General features: G+C 43.5%; 1 protein-coding gene across 5 annotated transcripts in view; it reads right to left on the minus strand.

Annotated features, from left to right (window-relative positions):
- LOC106601253 (epithelial cell adhesion molecule) overlaps nt 1-18,189 on the minus strand; it is a 23,317-nt gene extending 5,128 nt beyond the window's left edge. For 3 of the 5 annotated variants that reach the window (XM_082973776.1, XM_082973773.1, XM_082973770.1), the window contains exons 1-9: nt 17,444-18,189; nt 16,989-17,091; nt 15,578-15,725; nt 12,918-13,249; nt 12,315-12,706; nt 5,746-5,945; nt 2,488-2,611; nt 1,824-2,000; nt 134-359 (exon numbers count right to left, since the gene is read on the minus strand). The gene's annotated coding sequence lies outside the window, so the exon portion shown is untranslated. The remainder of the gene's footprint in view (nt 1-133; nt 360-1,823; nt 2,001-2,487; nt 2,612-5,745; nt 5,946-12,314; nt 12,707-12,917; nt 13,250-15,577; nt 15,726-16,988; nt 17,092-17,443) is intronic. The other 2 variants (XM_082973772.1, XM_082973779.1) reach the window with 2 other exon arrangements.
- Between the last annotated feature and the right edge of the window lie 711 nt (nt 18,190-18,900).

The raw sequence follows: 18,900 nt of genomic DNA on the forward strand, positions 1-18,900 counted from the left end.
AGACATGTACATTTACAATTACTGTTATTTCCTTCACAATTAGAAAAAGCCTTTCAAACCAAAAGGAATTGTCCTTGGCTGAGCATATGCTTGCCAGACTCTAAAGCTTGTAGCTAGGGTAACCTGGCGTTACCTTGAGCTTCTCATACTGGATCCAGTGCAGTGAGAAGACGGCTCTCTCCTGAGTAGAGAACAGAAACTCCTCCCCCTGCTTGCACAGCCAAGCCCCCCTCCTGGTGCCCTGCAGCGAAGTCATGTGACCCACGGGGCTGACGGGAAGGTCGTCAGAGGTGAGTCAGGATTATGAACGTCTCCCAGCAGAGCCAGGTCGTCCAGCAGCTGGCTCCAGGAACTGTAGGCTATAACAGGAAGTGTCAGCAGGATTTAATAAATGTTTTCCTCATCAATCTACACACAATACCCCCAAATGACAAAGCCAAAACAGGTTTTTAGAAATGTTTGCAAATGTATTAAAAATAAAAAACAGAAATAATTTACATAAGTATTCAGACTCTTTGCTATGAGACTCAGGTGCATCCGGTTCCCATTGATCATCCTTCTACAACTTGATTGGAGTCCACCTGTGGTAAATTACAATTACAGGCACACACCTGTCTATATAAAGTCCCACAGTTGACAGTGCATGTCAGAGCAAAATCCAAGCCATGAGGTCAAAGAAAAACATTTCTGCAGCATTGAAGGTCCCCAAGAACACAGTGGCCTCCATCATTCTTAAATGAAAGAAGTTTGAAACCACCAAGACTCTTCCTAGAGCTGGCCACCTGGCCAAACTGAGCAATCGGGGGAGAAGGTCCTTGGTCAGGGAGGTAACCAAGAACCCGATGGTCACTCTGACAGAGCTCCAGAGTTCCTCTGTGGAGATGGCAGAACCTTCCAGAAGGACAACCATCTCTGCAGCACTCCACCAATCAGGCCTTTATGGTAGAGTGGCCAGACGGAAGCCACTCCTCAGTAAAAGGCACATTACAGCCTGCTTGGAGTTTGCCAAGAGGCACCTAAAGGACTCTCAGACCATGACAAAGAAGATTCTCTGGTCTGATGAAACCAAGATTAAACCCTTTCGCCTGAATACCAAGCGTCACGTCTGGAGGAAACCTGGCACCATCGCTACGGTGAAGCATGGTGGTGGCAGCATCATGCTGTGGGGATGTATTTCAGCGGCAGGGAAAGATGAACGGAGAAAAGTACAGAGATCCTTGATTAAAACCTGCTCAGGACTTCAGACGGGGGTTGAAGGTTCACCTTCCAACAGGACAACGACCCTAAGCACACAGCCAAGACAACACAGGAGTGGCTTCGGGTCTCTGAATGTCCTTGAGTGGCCCAGCCAGAGCCCGAACTTGAACCCGATCGAACATCTCTGGACAGACCTGAAAAAAGCTGTGCAGCGACACTCCCCATCCAACCTGACAGAGCTTGAGAGGATCTGCAGAAAAGAGTGGGAGGAACTCCCCAAATCGAGGCTGTAATTGCTGCCAAAGGTGCTTCAAGAAAATAGCGAGTAAAGGGTCTGAATACTTATGTAAATATGATATTTCAGTTTTATTTATTTTTATACATTTGTAAACATTTCTAAAAACCTATTTTTGCTTTGTCATTATGGGGTATTGTGTGTAGATTGATGAGGGGAAAAAACTATTTAATACATTTTAGAATAAGGATGTAACATAACAAAATGTGGAAAGGGTCAAGGGGTCTGAATACTTTCCGAATGCACTGTAAATAGCAACGCTAGGACCCATTTTTAATGGTAGATATATCCCAGGTTTGGCACCACTATCACCAGTGATTACAGCCAATACCTGTCAGTCCGGGTCCTCACAGTCCTCCGCCGATTGGTCTGCCCTCCACGGCAGCCAATAGATAGCCTCATGTGACGTCTCCACGTCCAACCAGATCCTCCACTTGAGCCAGGTCTTATCCTTCACCTCTGATTCCTCCTGATCTTTATCATCTTCATCATCCGTCACACAGCGGTTCTAAAGGTTAAAGGGATACCATTTGTATGTCTCTGTGTCCAGTATGAAGAAAGTTAGAAGTCGCTTTGTGAGCCAAGGCTAACTAGCATTAGCAGATACCCATAGACTTCCAGGCATTGTGCTAACGCTAGTTAGCAATTGCACTAAGGCTAGTTAGCAACTTCCTTCAAATCCCATGCAGACATAAAAATGGTATCCACGAGTTCATCTGACTCTGGGGAAATTGATAAAGGGCCTCATTGCCAAAATCCTGAAGTATTCCTTTAACATTACAACACTATGACTTATATCGCCAAAATGTCCTTATACTATGATGTTACTACTGTAATTAGTGATACAACACAGGAAGGTTAAAGGGACACTTGTGGATACCATTTGTATGTCTCTGTGTCCAGTATGAAGGAAGTTAGAAGTCGTTTTGAAAGCCAACTTCATGTAACGTGTTACCACAGGTTTTAGTATATAGGCTAGCTATAATGTGACTGACCTTGTTCACTGGGTTGGAGCCAGCCTCCTCTCTCCTGCTGCATCATCTAGGCTCTCCACACCTTGACCCCCCTCTCCCCGACACAGGGCTCCCCACTGTCCCAGAAGGGCTCAAAGAACTCCACCTAGGGGACCACAAAGGGCAAAGGTCAATGGTATGGTTTAATACAATACAAAACATATATTTATATCAATCAATTCCTAAACAGTAATTAACACTAAGCACAATCACAGAGTGGGTGGAGGAGTGGGAATGTTGGTTATTTCAACAATGTAATCATTTCATGGGTTGAGGGCAGTTGTCTCTGTCTGCGCTGAGGTCAGCAGTTCTCCTGACAGGAAGAACATTAGGCTGCACTGCAGGACAGCATGTGTCTCTCTGCCATCAACATAATGCTGCCAGTGCACGTCTCTGGCTGCCATCAACAGAGTGCTGCAGTGATTAGCAAACCAGACCTCCATGGAGAACAGCAGAAACTCATTAGTGTAGAATTTAAGGTGGTACTGTTTAATACTGCTCTAATTTCTGAACAAATTGCTCAGATCATTTTCTAATAATCAGATGATTACAGAGTAAAGCCATAGGGAGTCTCTCTCTTCCTCATTAAAGGGGAACTGCACCCGCTGATTTGGCATAGTTTTTGGCTCGCTCCTCAAGAAATGCTGGCGGCCATGACAGAAGCCAAACGTGAGTTGATTTGGGGGAGTGGTTTGATGTGAGTGTTTCTTGGGTGTGTCCTTGCCACCACCAACAAAACCCAGAAGCTTGTCAGAACCTTGCCCACCCTTGTTCACCAGTCCCAACGTCAACAGTGAGGAGGCGACTCCGGGATGCTGGCCTTCTAGGCAGAGTTGAAAAAAAAAGAAGCCAAATCTTAGACTGGCCAATAAAAAGAAAAGATTAAGATGGGAAAAAGAACACAGACTCTGGACAGAGGAACTCTGCCTGGAAGGCAGCATCCCGGAGTCGCCTCTTCACTGTTGACGTTGAGACTGGAGTTTTGCGGGTACTATGTAATGAAGCTGCCAGTTGAGGACTTGTGAGGCGTCTGTTTCTCAAACTAGACACTCTAATGTACTTGTCCTCTTGCTCAGTTGTGCACCGGGGCCTCCCACTCCTCTTTCTATTCTGGTTAGAGCCAGTTTGCGCTGTTCTGTGAAGGGAGTAGTACACAGCGTTGTACTCAACTAGTCTAAAGAAGGCCAGTTTTATTGCTTCTTCAATCAGGACAACAGTTTTTAGCTGTGCTAACATAATTGCAAAAGGGTTTTCTAATGATCAATTAGCCTTTTAAAATTATAAACTTGGATTACCTAACACAATGTGCCATTGGAACACAGGAGTGATGGTTGCTGATAATGGGCCTGTGTACGCCTATGTAGATTTTCCATTAAAAAAACATCTGCCGTTTCCAGTTACAATAGTCATTTACAACATTAACACTGTCTACACTGTATTTTTTATCAATTTGATGTTATTTTAATGGACAAAAAAAAAGGTTTTCTTTCAAAAACAAGGAAATTTCTATGTGACTCCAAACTTTTGAACGGTAGTGTACAGTTGAAGTTGGAAGTTTACATACACTTTGGTTGGAGTAATTAAAACTCGCTTTTTCCACCACTCCACAAATTTCTTGTTAACAAAGTTTAGTTTTGGCAAGTCGGTTAGGACATCTACTTTGTGCCTGACACAAGTAATTTTTCCAACAATTGTTTACAGACAGATTATTTCACTTATAATTCACTGTATCACAATTCCAGTGGGTCAGAAGTTTACATACACTAAGTTGACTGTGGCTATAAACAGCTTTAAACAACAAATTATGTCATGGCTTTAGAAGCTTCTGATAGGCTAATTGACATTTTTTGAGTCAATTGGAGGTGTACCGGTGGATGCATTTCAAGGTCTACCTTCAAACTCAGTGCCTCTTTGCTTGACAGCATGGGAAAATCAAAAGAAATCAGGCATGACCTCAGAAAAAAAATTGTAGACCTCCACAAGTCTGGTTCATCCATGGGAGCAATTTACAAACATTCATCTGTACAAACAATAGTACGCGAGTGTAAATACCATGGGACCACGAAGCCGTCATACCGCTCAGGAAGGAGAGGCGTTCTGTCTCCTAGAAATGAACGTACTTTAGTGTGAAAAGTTCAAATCAATCCCAGAACAACAGCAAATGACCTTGTGAAGATGGTACAACAGGCACAAAAGTATCTATATCCACAGTAAAACGAGTCCTATATCGACATAACCTGTAAGGCCGCTCAGCAATGAAGAAGCCATTGCTCCAAAACCGCCATAAAAAAAGCCAGACTTCGGTTTGCAACTGCACATGGGTACAAAGATCGTACTTTTTAGAGAAATGTCCTCTGGTCTGATGAAACAAAAATAGAACTGTTTGACCATAATGACCATCTTTATGTTTGGAGGAAAAAGGGGGAGGCTTGCAAGCCGAAGAACACCATCCCAACCGCGAAGCACGGGGGTGGCAGCATCATGTTGTGTTGGTGCTTTGCTGCAGGAGGGACTGGTGAACTTCAGAAAATAGATGGCATCATGAGTAGTGAAAATTATGTGGATATATTGAAGCAACATCTCAAGACATCAGTCAGGAAGGTAAAGCTTGGTCGCAAATGGGTCTTCCAAATGGACAATGACCCCAAGCATACTTCCAAAGTTGTGGCAAAATGGCTTAAGGACAACAAAGTTAAGGTATTGGAGTGGCCATCACAAAGCCCTGACCTCATTCCTATAGAAAATTTGTGTGCAGAACTGAAAAAGCGTGTGTGAGGAAGGAGGCCTACAAACCTGACTCAGTTACACCAGCTCTGTCAGGAGGAATGGGCCAAAATTCACCCAACTTATTGTGGGAATCTTCTGGAAGGCTACCCGAAACATTTGACCCAAGTTAAACAATTTAAAGGCAATGCTACCAAATTCTAATTGAGTGTATGTAAACTTCTGACCCACTGGGAATGTGATGAAAGAAATAAAAGCTGAAATAAATCATTCTCTCTACTATTATTCTTACATTTCACATTCTTAAATAAAGTGGTGACCCTAACTGACCTAAAACAGGGAATTTTTACTAGGATTAAATGTCAGGAATTATGAAAAACTGAGTTTAAATGTATTTGGCTGAGGTGTATGTAAACTTCCGACTTCAACTGTATGTGTCAACAAATAATGTCAGTTTACATAAATTATGTTTCACAATTGGGTTTACAAATGTATCAAAGTAATGATGTGGGTTACCTTCTATATTTGTACAAATGATGAGCCTGTGAAAGCTTTTGCTGCTGACAGGTGAAGGTTGCTGGCCAGATACTTGCCAACATGTGGCTGATGAAGGCCCCCTTTCTGGACTTCTCTATGCTGCATGTTCGGCTGCAAACTGGACATCTCTCGAACAACTGCAGCAGGCAATCTTATGAGGTGGTGTTGACTGGGAAGGCCTGTGACAGGGTGATATAATAGACAGCCAAGTGGTAAATTGCATTTTGTTCTACATAAAAGACAAAGTTTTCTGCTAATGCACTTCACAACTAGCCCACTAGTTTATCAAGCTTGGTATTTCTTTTAATACAACTTTTCACATAACACATTACGTGTGTTGAAGCCATCTGTGTCATCAGGGCAGTAAAGGCGTCCGCATGCTTCCCAGCCGAAACAGTTCGGAAGAGTTTGTGCATATAATATGAAGACATTTTGTGTCGTTTATGTTCGTTTTAGACTTTGGTAAGGGTTTTTTCAATCTTGGTTTCATCAGACCAGAGAATCTTGTTTCTCATGGTCTGAGAGTCCTTTAGGTGCCTTTTGGCAAACTCCAGGCAGGCTATCATATGCCTATTACTGAGGAGTGTCAGGGTCTGTAGACATCATTTTCAAATGAAGCAGCCCGCCAGATCAGAGGCAGTAGGGATGACCGGGGATGTTCTCCTGATAAATGTGTGAATTGGACCATTTTCCTGTCAAAATGTAACAAGTACTTTTAGTGTGAGGGAAAATGTATGGAGTAAAAAGTAGATCATTTTCTTTAGGAATGTAGTGAAGTAAAAGTAAAAGATGGCAAAATATAAAGAGTAAAGTAAAGTACAGATACCTATAAAAACAACTTAAGAAGTACTTTAAAGTATTTTTACTTAAGTACTTTACATCACTGCCTTCTCCCCCGATTGCTCAATTTGGCCGGGCGGCCAGCTCTAGGATGAGTCTTGATGGTTCCAAACTTTTTACATTTAAGAATGATGGAGGACAATCTATTCTTGGGGACCATCTATGCTTCAGAAATGTTTTGGTACCCTTCCCCAAATCTGTGCCTCGACACAATCCTGTCTCGGAGCCCTACGGACAATTCCTTCGACCTCATGGCTTGGATTTTGCTCTGACATGCACAGTCAACTGTGGGACCTTATATAGACAGGTGTGTGCCTTTCCAAATCATGTCCAATCAATTGAATTTACCACAGTTGAACTCCAATCAAGTTCTAGAAACATCTCAAGGATGATCAATGTAAACAGGACGGACCTGAGCTCAGTTTCAAGTATCATAGCAAATGGTCTAAATACTTATGTAAGGTATTTCTGTTTTGTTTAAAAAAAAAATTGTAACAATTTCTAAAAATCTTTTTTCGCTTTGTCATTATAGTGTATTGTGTGTAGATTGATGAGGGGGAAAAAAATGTCATCAATGTTAGAATAAGGCTGTAACGTAACAAAATGTGGAAAAAGTCAAGGGGTCTGAATACTTTCCGAATGCACCGTAGCCATCTTACGTTTGGCTGCAGCGTTGGGATCCAACCCATTCATATTGTTATTAAATCTCAGTGTCTCCGAGACAAAAGACAGACGGGCCCTGAACATGGGGCTTTGGGTATCAGTAATTCCAAATCTGGTTGAGAAATATCACTACCTGTAGATCCTATATGGTGTTACATTTTAACTATACAAAGCTCAATTGACCTAGACTATGTTCCAATATCCACTAAAGAATCTCTGATCAATTAAAACAGTTAATGCTGTGTTTACCATGCAGACACACACAGCAACATGTCCTGGGGGGAGAGTGAGCTGTGAGCCACTGCAAACAGGCCATTATTAGCACGCACGCACACACGCACGCACGCACGCACACATAGAGAGAGAGAGACACAGAAGCCACAGTGCGCAGAAGCTTAGCGCCCAGACACCTCCTTCGGAGGATCGCAAGCAACATTGTTCATAATTCAGCATGTATAGTAGCTAAATTATTAAACACTAATTCGTATTCCATGCTTGAATATTCCATGAATATGAAACCTCTCAAAATGATTTCTATTGTACCTCTCTATTTGGCCAGCTAGTTGTCAGTATAAACTCACAGAGGAAAGGGAGACCTGTCTCTCCCAGTACTTGATAAAGTTAATATTCCTTCTTCTACCTTTCTCTCAGCAGAAAGGGATTTGGCTGAGAAAGCCAGGGCTCAGTTGGATAGGAATTAGAATGCACCACAGCTGGTAAACAGCCTCTATTAAAAGTTGGTCATGCATTTTAAATGCCCCCCTAGCAAAGTTTCCATGTAGAGCATAAAGTAAAGTGACAAGGCCCAGACCATAGCCTGAAGGGCACTCTCTGGATGGGTCCCCAGCACAGCTCTTTAATGCCTGTGACGGAAAACACACAGCCCTAGTCTAAGGTAAACACATCCCACTGGGGCACTGGCTCTGGATAAACAGCCAGTACGGTAACACAGACCCCAAATTCATCATGACTCTATTCTGGAGAGAGCAACCAGCTGGACGCATGTGTGTTCTTTGCAGAGGTACATGGGGAATGACTGTTGTCTGGTGGATAGGTCCTTGACAGTGTCTGGCTTGAAGAAGGTAAAGTCCAGCAGGCACTGGTACATTGGCACAGCCTTTTCTGAGTGGCCTGCATGCCTGAGGAAATGACAATGCTGGAGGAAGATGACTGCAGAGATAAAGACAGAGACAGAGAACATTCAATACCACATCATTAACCAGGCCATCTAATCTAGGCTTGGTTTTCTATATTGTAATCGCACCTCTGCCAAACTAACCCTGAATCAAATGACCATCCTACCCATGTTAGATTATGGAGATGTTATTTTCAGATCGGCAGGTAAGGGTGCACTTGAGCAGCTAGATGTTCTGTACCTTTCTGCCATTGCAAATCGGATAGCAGAATGGTACAGAACATCTGGCCGATCAAGTGCACCCTTACCTGCCGATCTGAGAATGACGTCCTTATAGGACGCATCACTGCACACTGTACTCCTCTGTAAACTGGCCATCTCTTTATACTAGATGGAAAATCCACTGGTTGATACTCATTTACAAAGCCCTCTTAGGCCTCACTCCCCCCTACCCGAGATACCTATTGCAACCATCCTCCTCTATATACAGTAACCGATCTGCCACCTTCTGTTAAAAGTCCCCAAAGCAAACACATCCCTGGGTCGTTCCTCTTTTCAGTTCGCTGCAGATAGCGACTGGAACCATCTGCAACAAATGATAAAGCTGGAAAGTTGTGTCACTGTCTCAGCTTTCAAAGACTCAATGGTGGACATTCTCACTGACAGCTGTAGCTGTTACGCGAGCCAATAACCTATACTGTTGATTGTGGTGTCTGTTTGCTGTCTGTCCGCTTGCGCTGCCATTATTTGTTGGTGCGGTCTGTCTATTTGTCTGTTCAGTAGGCCTATGTTGCTTGTACTGTGGTGTGACAGTCTTTTTCCCTCGTGCTGTTGTCTGGCCTTAACGTTGTTTGTGCCATGTATCTTTTTGTTGTCATAGGTCTCCCTTCATGTAGTGTGATGATGTCTCTTGTCGTGAAGTGCTGTTTCCACTGTCTGTCTGCTGAGGCATCTGTGCTGTTGCCAAGTGTCTTCCGTCTGTGTTGTCCGTCTTGTCTTACTTTTTTTGTATTCTCGCCCCCTGCCCCACAGGAGGCCTTTTGACTCTTGCCGTCACACAAAGCACCCACTTCAATCCCACCTATTAGAACCAGCACAGGTCCATTAGTTTAGTACGAGCTTTTAAAGATGACTGTATCCTCAGACTTTGAGTGAAGAAAAAACTGAGTAGGATGAGGAAAATAAAGTGAGAGATGGCAGGAAAAAATGTTTGAAAAGTAATAACAGATAGCTAATCTTTCCTGAATGAAAAATTCAGTAGGCGAATTAAAAGGTACACACCCTGAGGTCACATGAAAAGTCAGCTTCTCAAAAGCGGTCTTCATTATTCATTAAATCCTTATCAAGTTATAATTAATGCTGCCATCTCCTGCAGATGTTCCCTACAATTTGGGGTTTTCATTGCCCTGGCTTGTAGCCTGGTCCCAAATCTGTTTGTACTGTCTTGCCCAACACCTATAATCATTGGCATGACAATGACCATAGGAGTTGGCAAGACAGCACAAACAAATCTGGTACCAGGCTACCTGCCGTCAGCATGTTCTAAAAGGAAACAAACAGTCAAAGATACTGACAGTCTCCCTCAGCGGAATGCACGGAGCCCGGTGTAGATATATGACCAGCATTCTTATGTAAGCAGAGGCTATGGTCCAGTTTTAGCACATGCTGCTTATTCCATGCTTCGATCTCCCACACTGTTTAATCTGTCAACAGTGCAGCTGCAGAAATGCTCAAATATGTACTATCCAACCACAAGAGGGAGTCTGTGACCATCATATTATAAGAGAATCACTCAAATAAAAGAGCTTTCTGTACCTATCAAGTCGAGTTGAGAATACCAAAGATTCCACAAGTGATTACGTACATGTGTCGAACCGGAAACAGCTAGCCTGTTTTCTGAGTTGCAGCAGGTGATCTGTCAACCAAATAGTTCCAGTATGTTAAACAAAATTCCAGGTGATTTGAATAAGCGAGGCATCACTGGATAACATCACATCTATATCATGTTATTCCACCCTTAGACAACCAGTCATTGTTGTAATAACAGTAAGCTGTGGTAGACAGACAAATTGTTCCAGTAGGCTAATGAATGCCTGGCTTCTGTTTGTTTAAATCTTATTATTTAGACTGGGAGGGAAAAGGCTTGCATTGTTCCTGGAGTGCGTCCAATCCTTATCATTGTTCAACAGGCTAAAGCCCTGACAGGATAGTTCCAGGATCAGCCCAGTGGCAGCCCTACCCAGACTGACTGATGGCCAGCCAGTCTAACTAGATAATAGTTTCATTAGACAAATTGAGGGGCAGCTGCCAGAGGGCCAGGAGGCTAAGCCATCGCTGCAGTATTCATATCATGGATCAGCAGCATGGACACTGGATATCCATTATCCTCCCTCTTTCTGCCTCTCCCACTCCCTCTCTCGTCTCTCCTTCTCCCTCCCTCCCTCTCCTCTCGGGTCCTTTTCTCCTGTCACTGGTCAGAAACATGACACAGCACAAACCTGATTAGGGGTCTTTTCAGGAAGGTGAAAGATGTTACAGAAAGTTGCAGATATAACTGTCATGTAGAAGGAATCATGTCAGTTCTATTTATGATGTCTATCTGCACCATTCCACAACTTTCGCCTGCTGCTGAGGCCCTGGTACTATGGCTCTGCTACACCCATAGACATCTGGCAATGACATCATGATAGACATATAACCACAATAATGTAACTAGCTTTCTTCTTTTTTTTCTTACCTTTATTTAACTAGGCAAGTCAGTTAAGAACAAATTCTTATTTACAATGACGGCCTACACTGGCCAAAACCCGGACAACGCTGGGCCAATTGTGCGCCGCCCTATGGGACTCCCAATCACGGCCGGTTGTGATACAGCCTGTATTCGAACCAGGGTGTCTGTAGTGACTCCTCAAGCACTGAGATGCAGTGCCTTAGACCGCTGAGCCACCCGGGAGCCCAGCTAGCCAGCTAACTCAATTTAGTCTGTCACGAGAGATTACAAGCTCATCAAATCCATACCAAAGGCTTCTGAAAGGAGTTGAAAGACACACACACACACACACACACACACACACACACACACACACACACACACACACACACACACACACACACACACACACACACACACACACACACACACACACACACACACACACACACACACACACACACACACACACACACACGTCATCTATTAGCTGACCCCGGTAGAAGAATGACATAGCTCTCAATCACTCTCTCCATGTCTAGACCATCGAAACCATCCCTACGCCATGATATTAGAGACAACGGCACCTTTCTCTTCCACCAAAATGACGACTCATCAACTCCTCTTCCACTCTCACGGTAACAGTCCAAACATGCAGAATGAACCACAAACAGTTCAATACAGCACCAGCACATAACATACTGACGAGGAGAAACTTGAACCATAATTCTCGCTCTCTGCTCGCCTCTACAAATATATACATCTAAAGTGTCAGCCCCTCTACAGGACGGCCCTGTGCGAACTAAGGATGAGAAGAACAGAAAATGAAAACAGGCTTGAACGTACAGTATTATGTCCACAGAGCAGGCAGTGAGTGAGAAATTATGTTGCCACGAGCAGCAACGCAGCTATTGAGATGAATAAGATGCAAGACTTCCCTCTCACACAGTATCTGTACGTGCACGGGTTCGCTACGCGCTGTTCACAGTGTGGTAGCCAGATCACCAAAACAGCGGCGAAATTGAGCGTCACGCGTCAACGCTCTTAGTTGCTGCGGAAATTGCCCCACTATGCCGTTTACTTTCTGCATCGACGCCATATCGCTGAGTCTACCTTAAATGAGTTAGAAGTTATTCATGCTAAATTGAATTTAAAACATAATAATATGTAGTGTATATTGCATGTGGCTTGGACCATTACCCAGCATGTGTTCATCAGTGCCCGGTGAGACAACATACTCCCGTCCTGCACTACCGCCAGCGTGCTCAGACACTTCCCGTACACCATATTGACCTTTGACACATAGAAGGTGCTGAGTGGCTTTGCACAAACAGCAGGTACTTCCTCCACAGTGGGCGGGCGCTGTTGGGGTGCAGGAATACCAGTTTCTTCCACTCCTTCAACAGAGCTGCTGGCTCCCACAGCTCCCTGCACAGACACAGTAGCTCCAGCTTCAGCTCCACACAGCTGGGGTTTCTGTCCACCTCTCAATCCAAAATGCATGGCCTCACTGCCCTCACAGACCTCTTCTGGCGCTCTGTCTCGTTCTCAGAGATGTCACCAAACACCCCGGGGGCACTCGCCACCTCGTCCTGTAATACAGATCGGGAAGTTATTATAATTTAAAAGTCATGATAGTAGCTAGTACATAATCATGTGATTTTTTTTGGATCAAGACACATTTCCTGTCCTGGTGAAAAGGCCCACAAAAACTCTTTTGAAATCCTAGTGAAGTCTCATGTGATATGATGACACTGATTGGTGTGGTGTGTAATTGTGGGGTTTTAACGTTGAATACCGTACCTGGAAGTGGACAAACTGCAGCCAGGTGTGTGTGTCTGTGGGAGTTTCCCTCAGCCTCCTGTTGAAGTCCTCCACCTGTTCAGCCAGCAGGGCGGCAACATTGTCTCTGGGAGTAGAGGGTTGTTCCTCTGCCTTGCCCTGCTCCGCCTTCCCCTGAAGCCACAGGGAGGTGGAGGAGTCATACACCCCCAGCGGGTTGACCCAGGGGGCCTGGCCCGGTGCAGAACCACCCCCCTCAGCCTCATCTTCCAGGCAGGGGGGCACAGGGATGAAGGGTAGGGTGGTAGTGACCTCTGGTGGTGGTCTAGGCAGCGTGGATTTGACCTCAGCAGCTGGCGGATGGTGAGGGAGAAAAGTTGTGAAAGGGGTGCTGCATCACCTGACCTCATCCAAAAGGTAAAACCTAAGTCCCCCCTGCAGCTATACACCAAGCACCAGTCCAATCATTGGCTATATTGATCACATTTCTCTTAGCTTACTGTGAGTGAGTGAGTGAGTGTATTAACAGGTATTGATTGCAGGTCTCTTAAGATACAGATGCCACTTCGACAGCGCATTAAACCCGACATCAACTGGACATGTGCCAGGAGCTCTATTTGTTGCCCTTTAGAAGTTAATAAAAAAGTGGACATCACATTTACATAAGTATTCAGACCCTTTACTCAGTACTTTGTTGAAGCACCTTTGGCAGCGATTACAGCCTTGAGTCTTCTTGGGTATGATGCTACAAGCTTGGCACACCTGTATTTGGGGAGTTTCTCACATTCTTCTCTGCAGATCCTCTCAAGCTCTGTCAGGTTGGATAGGGAGCATCGATGCACAGCTATTTTCACATCTGTCCAGAAATGTTCGATAGGGTTCAAGTCCAGGCTCTGGCTGGGCCACTCAAAGCATAATCAAGGATCTCTGTACTTTGCTCTGTTCATCTTTCCCGCAATCCTGACTAGTCTCCCAAGTCCTGCCGATGAAAAACATCCCCACAGCATGATTCTGCCACCACCATGTTTCACCGCAGGGATGGTGCCAGGTTTCCTCCAGACGTGACGCTTGGCATTCAGGCCAAAGATTTCAATCTTGGTTTCATCAGACCAAAGAATCTTGTTTCTCACGATCTGAGAGTCCTTTAGGTGCCTTTTGGCAAACCAAGCGGGCTGTCATGTGCCTTTTATTGAGGAGTGGCTTCCATCTGGCCACTCTACCATAAAGGCCTTATTGGTAGAGTGCTGCAGAGATCGTTCCAGAAGGACAACTTTCTCCCAACACCACAGAGGAACTTTGGAGCTGGTTCAGAAACAAATCTATTTAATCTATTTTAAATTCAGGGTGTAACAACAAAAGGTGGAATAAGTCAAGGGGTATGAATATTTTCTGAAGGCACTGTATATTTGTATTTTTCTTTTCACTCTGTCATTTAGGTCATTATTGTGGAGTAACTACAATGTTGTTGATCCATCCTCAGTTTTCTACTATCAAAGCCAATGAACTCTATAGCTATTAAAATCTCCAATGGTCCCATGCTTAAAGATATATTCAATGTCTGATTTGTTATTGTTATCCATCTACCAATCACTGCCCTTCTTTATGAGGCTTTCGAAAAGCTCCCTGGTCTTTGCAGTTGAATTTGTGCTTGTAATTCAATACTTTACTGAGGTACCTTACAGATGTTGAATGTTTAGGGGACAGAGGAAGGGGTAGTCATTCAAAAATCATGTCAACCCCTATTATTTCACACAGAGTCCATATAACTTATGTGATTTGTTAAGCCAAATTTTACTTCTGAACTAATTTAGGCTTGCCTAAACAGAAGGGGTGAATAGTCACAGTATGCAACAATTATATTTTAGTTAATACATTTGTATTAATTTGTAAAGATTTGTATAATTGTCTTTTCACTTTGACATTATGGAGTATTTTGTGTAGCTCAATGACAACAAATTACAATTAAATCTATTATTTTAATCCCACTTTCTAACGCAACAAAATGTGAAAAAAGTTCAAGGGGGTGTAGACTTTCCATAGAGACTTTCTATATACCCCTCCACAAGCATACATCCTATTATTAAATTCACTAGGGCATAGAGAGCTTATATCTAAGAAGCGCTTTGACAGAAAGGAAGGAATTTACAGCAGGTGAACACTTTGATTTCCGCACCCTGACTGTGGGCTGCAGGCAGGCAGAGGGCTGAAGCAGTAAAACCGTCTGTGAGATATGGATTACTGCAGGACTGCAGACCCAAAACTCTCAGTGCAGCATTTATTATCAACCCCCCCCCCCCCCCCCCCGTGATGATGCGTACTGTAATGAAGGCTCTGGCACCTGCAGCTGGAGCTGGAGCTGACTGACTCCCTCTCTGACTGACCTTGAGTTGGGAGCAGAACCAGGCTGCTGGCCAACAGATACCCTTTTCACACTATTTGGCCAACCTGAACCGGACTGTGCTGGCTTAGATATTTTCTATGCCAGGCCAGTGCAGTATAGTTTAGCTTGGCTCAGCTCTGTTCAGCTCACTAGCATGGACAGGGTAAGAGTGGGCAGATGATGGCTGATGAGTGGCTACACAAGAGCTGATATGGCTGTAGTGGTGCAGAGATAAGGGGGGAGTGAAGGGGAGAGGCGGAGAGTGGAAGGTGGTGCAGTGGTGCAGTGGAAGGGAGGTTACCTGCCTAGCGATGTCTTCTCTGTAGAGCAATTTATACTCCCCGTTGGAGAGGTCTGCTCTTCTGTCCACGCAGAAGGGCCAATCGGTGAGGGTCTAGAGGTCGTCCAGCCACACAAAAGACCCCTCCAGCTGACACTGCACCTCCTCACTATAGACAGAAAGAACAACACCGTTAGGATCAATGCAGAGTATACACCTCTAAAGAAGGGTTGGGTGACATGTAGCAAGTTAGCGTTTTCATGATTGTATAAAAATACAATACAAATACAATAAGAGTAGAGTACAGAGCTCAAATATAATGGTGTACTTTAAGTCAGAAAACATTGATAGTACAGCACAGATTAGTTGTAAAATATTGGTAGTACAGTACAGAACAGATCCAAAACATAATCCTAACATTAGGCTAATTTAACTGTAGCTTCAAAGATGAGTTACACAAGTCTCCTGTTTAGGAGTCAGTCCCTGAAAGAGAAGTATAGAGACGTGTGTGTGTGTGTGTGTGTGTGTGTGTGTGTGTGTGTGTGTGTGTGTGTGTGTGTGTGTGTATGTGTGTGTGTGTGTCGTAGTTAGTTCAGAGTATGTCAAGAAGAGCTCCTTCAACTGGCAGTCAGCCTAGACACCCAGAGTAGACCTCCTGTAACGCACTGAGCCACAGACACTGAATCTCACTCCTACCCAGCAACAACTAGTACAGCTTTACCAGTCATGGGCGAGTATTTAAAAAGCATCCTAGGGTAGGAGTGCTGGTCTAGGAGCAGTTCGCCCCTTGTCCAACTGATCCTATGTCAGCACTCCTACTCTGAGATGCTTTATACATTTGAGCCCAGTCCTGAAATCCCTACCAGAGCATGTAGACCTGATTGACTGGGTCTCACTGGGAACAAAGGGAGTGAGGTCATACGTGTGAGGAGTGCTCTCAGCATTTTTCAGGAGATCACTGGGGTAGATAGTATTTGAATATGAGCCACTGCTTGCTGTAGAGAGTTCTCCACTCTTCTTCTTGTGATTCCTCTTATTATTGTTCTTCTCCTTCTTTTATTCTTCTTGGATGGGACGTCATTCTTATCCTCCCTATCTGTTGTCTGTCCAGAAATGTTAGAAGTAAACATTTAAGTACAAATACCACAAGCCGTTGACTTTTGGGTGAAACTCTCAACAACGGTCAATGCTCAGATCATATCATCCCACAAAAGTATGAGATATTTTGAGGTGAACTTCTTATAATTGTGTAATAACAACAAGACTGTGCAAAAACATTCAAAGCCACTAGATAAAACCTCCAGTGCTTCTCAAAGAGGGTGGAATGCCTTATCCTGTCTCCTGTACAATGGAGCATGAAATACTATTCCGTCACAGAGAAAGGGAAGTAACTGAATAACGATTTAACAATTTTATAATAATAACACAACACCTTGTTTCTGCTGGTTGTGTATCATTGGCTTTCTCAGTGGCTCGCTGGTGGACAGAAAGAACATCGTCGGTGCAGAAACGTTGATTGCTCAGCCATTCTAGTTCTGATGAGAGACAGAGGAGGCATGTCTAATCAATCGCAATTTGTTCTCGCACTGTGTCCATGGGTTTTGCATTTTGGGGGGACGTTAGCTATGTTACGAGCAGACTGTGTTACCGATATCAAAGACACTTAGCTAGCTCTAGTAAAACTGTGTTGTGAGCTATTTAGCTAACAAACTAGAGAAACTATCAAGCTGACACTGACAGCTCTTTTAATATGTTCTGTCAAAGGCAGAAACGTTGCACTTGCGTTTACTTTCACTAGATCTCTCTTTCGAAGTGCCGGACCATCACAGAAAGAGGGCTAGCTGGTTCACACATCCACTAAGCCTAAATAAACATTTTTGGTATTACCTTTAGGTGCATTCTCAGGTTTTGTATTTGATAATCCTGCAAAAGCTGGAAATAGAGCCATGTGTTGTTCTCCTCTGCATGTAAACAGTCGGATAAATATGACGTCATCTCGGAAGCGACTGTGGTTTGTTGGAGGGGGTAGTAGCTATAATTTTAGGCTAAATCATTTTATCTTGATTGCACATTTTATGATTCAGTTTAGCCTATTCATCTTTGAGCATGAATCAATCAGTCACTTCAATAGACTGATTAAAGCGTGAATATTGTTGGGACTCATCGTTAATTCAATGGTTTGCCAGTCCATTGATTGTTGCAGGCTGCGAGATAATTGTCTAAAATCAATCATTATTACTATTAAACAGTTTGTTTAGCCATAGTAAATCTTGATTTTTGTATCCAGTACTGGTCTAATTTACAAATTAGACTTGTAATCAGCACAAGCTTTCTAATATTGTAATTCTCTATTCCTTCATCGAAACCCGTCATTTAAAGTTCCGCGACTACATGTTCCGTGTATGTTTGCGGTGACCAATCGCCTATCACCACCACTCCTCCCGAAAAACTCAAATCGAGCCCTTGCCAGGTGAGGAGGAAACATTTTGAGAAACTACAAAGACTGAAAGAAACGTCTTGCCGTAAGCAATTATTACAGTATTGCAAAAATACTCTGTGTTACAATGTAGACTGTCCGGTTACACCGTTTTCCAAAACAACGGAGGTAACATTAGGTGCCATTGCTTGACGCATTGCAGATCCAACGTAGCCAATCATAGGCGCTCGTACAGTGAACAGAATATTGCAGGTCCACGGTAGCCAATGACGAGCGCCGTCTCAAAAACAACCGCAATTTCTCCAGCGTCAACAAAGAGACAGGCCCGTGTGTTTTAAAGTGTTCTTCCGCAGAGATAAAACAGTGCGTTGCAAAAAGTAGAGCGCCCGTGTTCTAGCTCGAGCTCATCAGAAATCTGTCAATTCATAAGGCACGGGTTGTATTGAGTACTTTACAGTACACAGACAGAAATGTGTCGAAGTAAACTACAATCTGTACTGTTTGCCATATGACCAAAGCCGCCGCCACAACCTATTCTCTGCTTATGTCAACAATTTACTGTTTTTTTTGTTGCAACTATGATACCTTATGTGTTGGGTTTTTTATTATCACAAACAGCATGCAGAATTGAGATAAACAACCTAGTAATCATTTGCATACACTGATCAAAATACAAATGCATGAACTGAGTATATGCTTTTCACTTTATTTGAGAATAACAAAGAATAGGCTATTTATATTGAATCTGGATCCCCTACTAAGGCATGCTCACTATAATTTTATTATTAGAAGAAATTACAGATTTGGGATATAATGAAATCTTCTGGAACAAGTTGGTTCTGAGTTTGCAAAACATTGGCAATAAATATTTTATTTTCACCAGTTTTATTACCAAGGACTCCAACTA

This window comes from Salmo salar, chromosome 01, assembly GCF_965601325.2.
Source record: "Salmo salar chromosome 01, fSalSal1, whole genome shotgun sequence".
Classification (NCBI taxonomy): domain Eukaryota; kingdom Metazoa; phylum Chordata; class Actinopteri; order Salmoniformes; family Salmonidae; genus Salmo; species Salmo salar.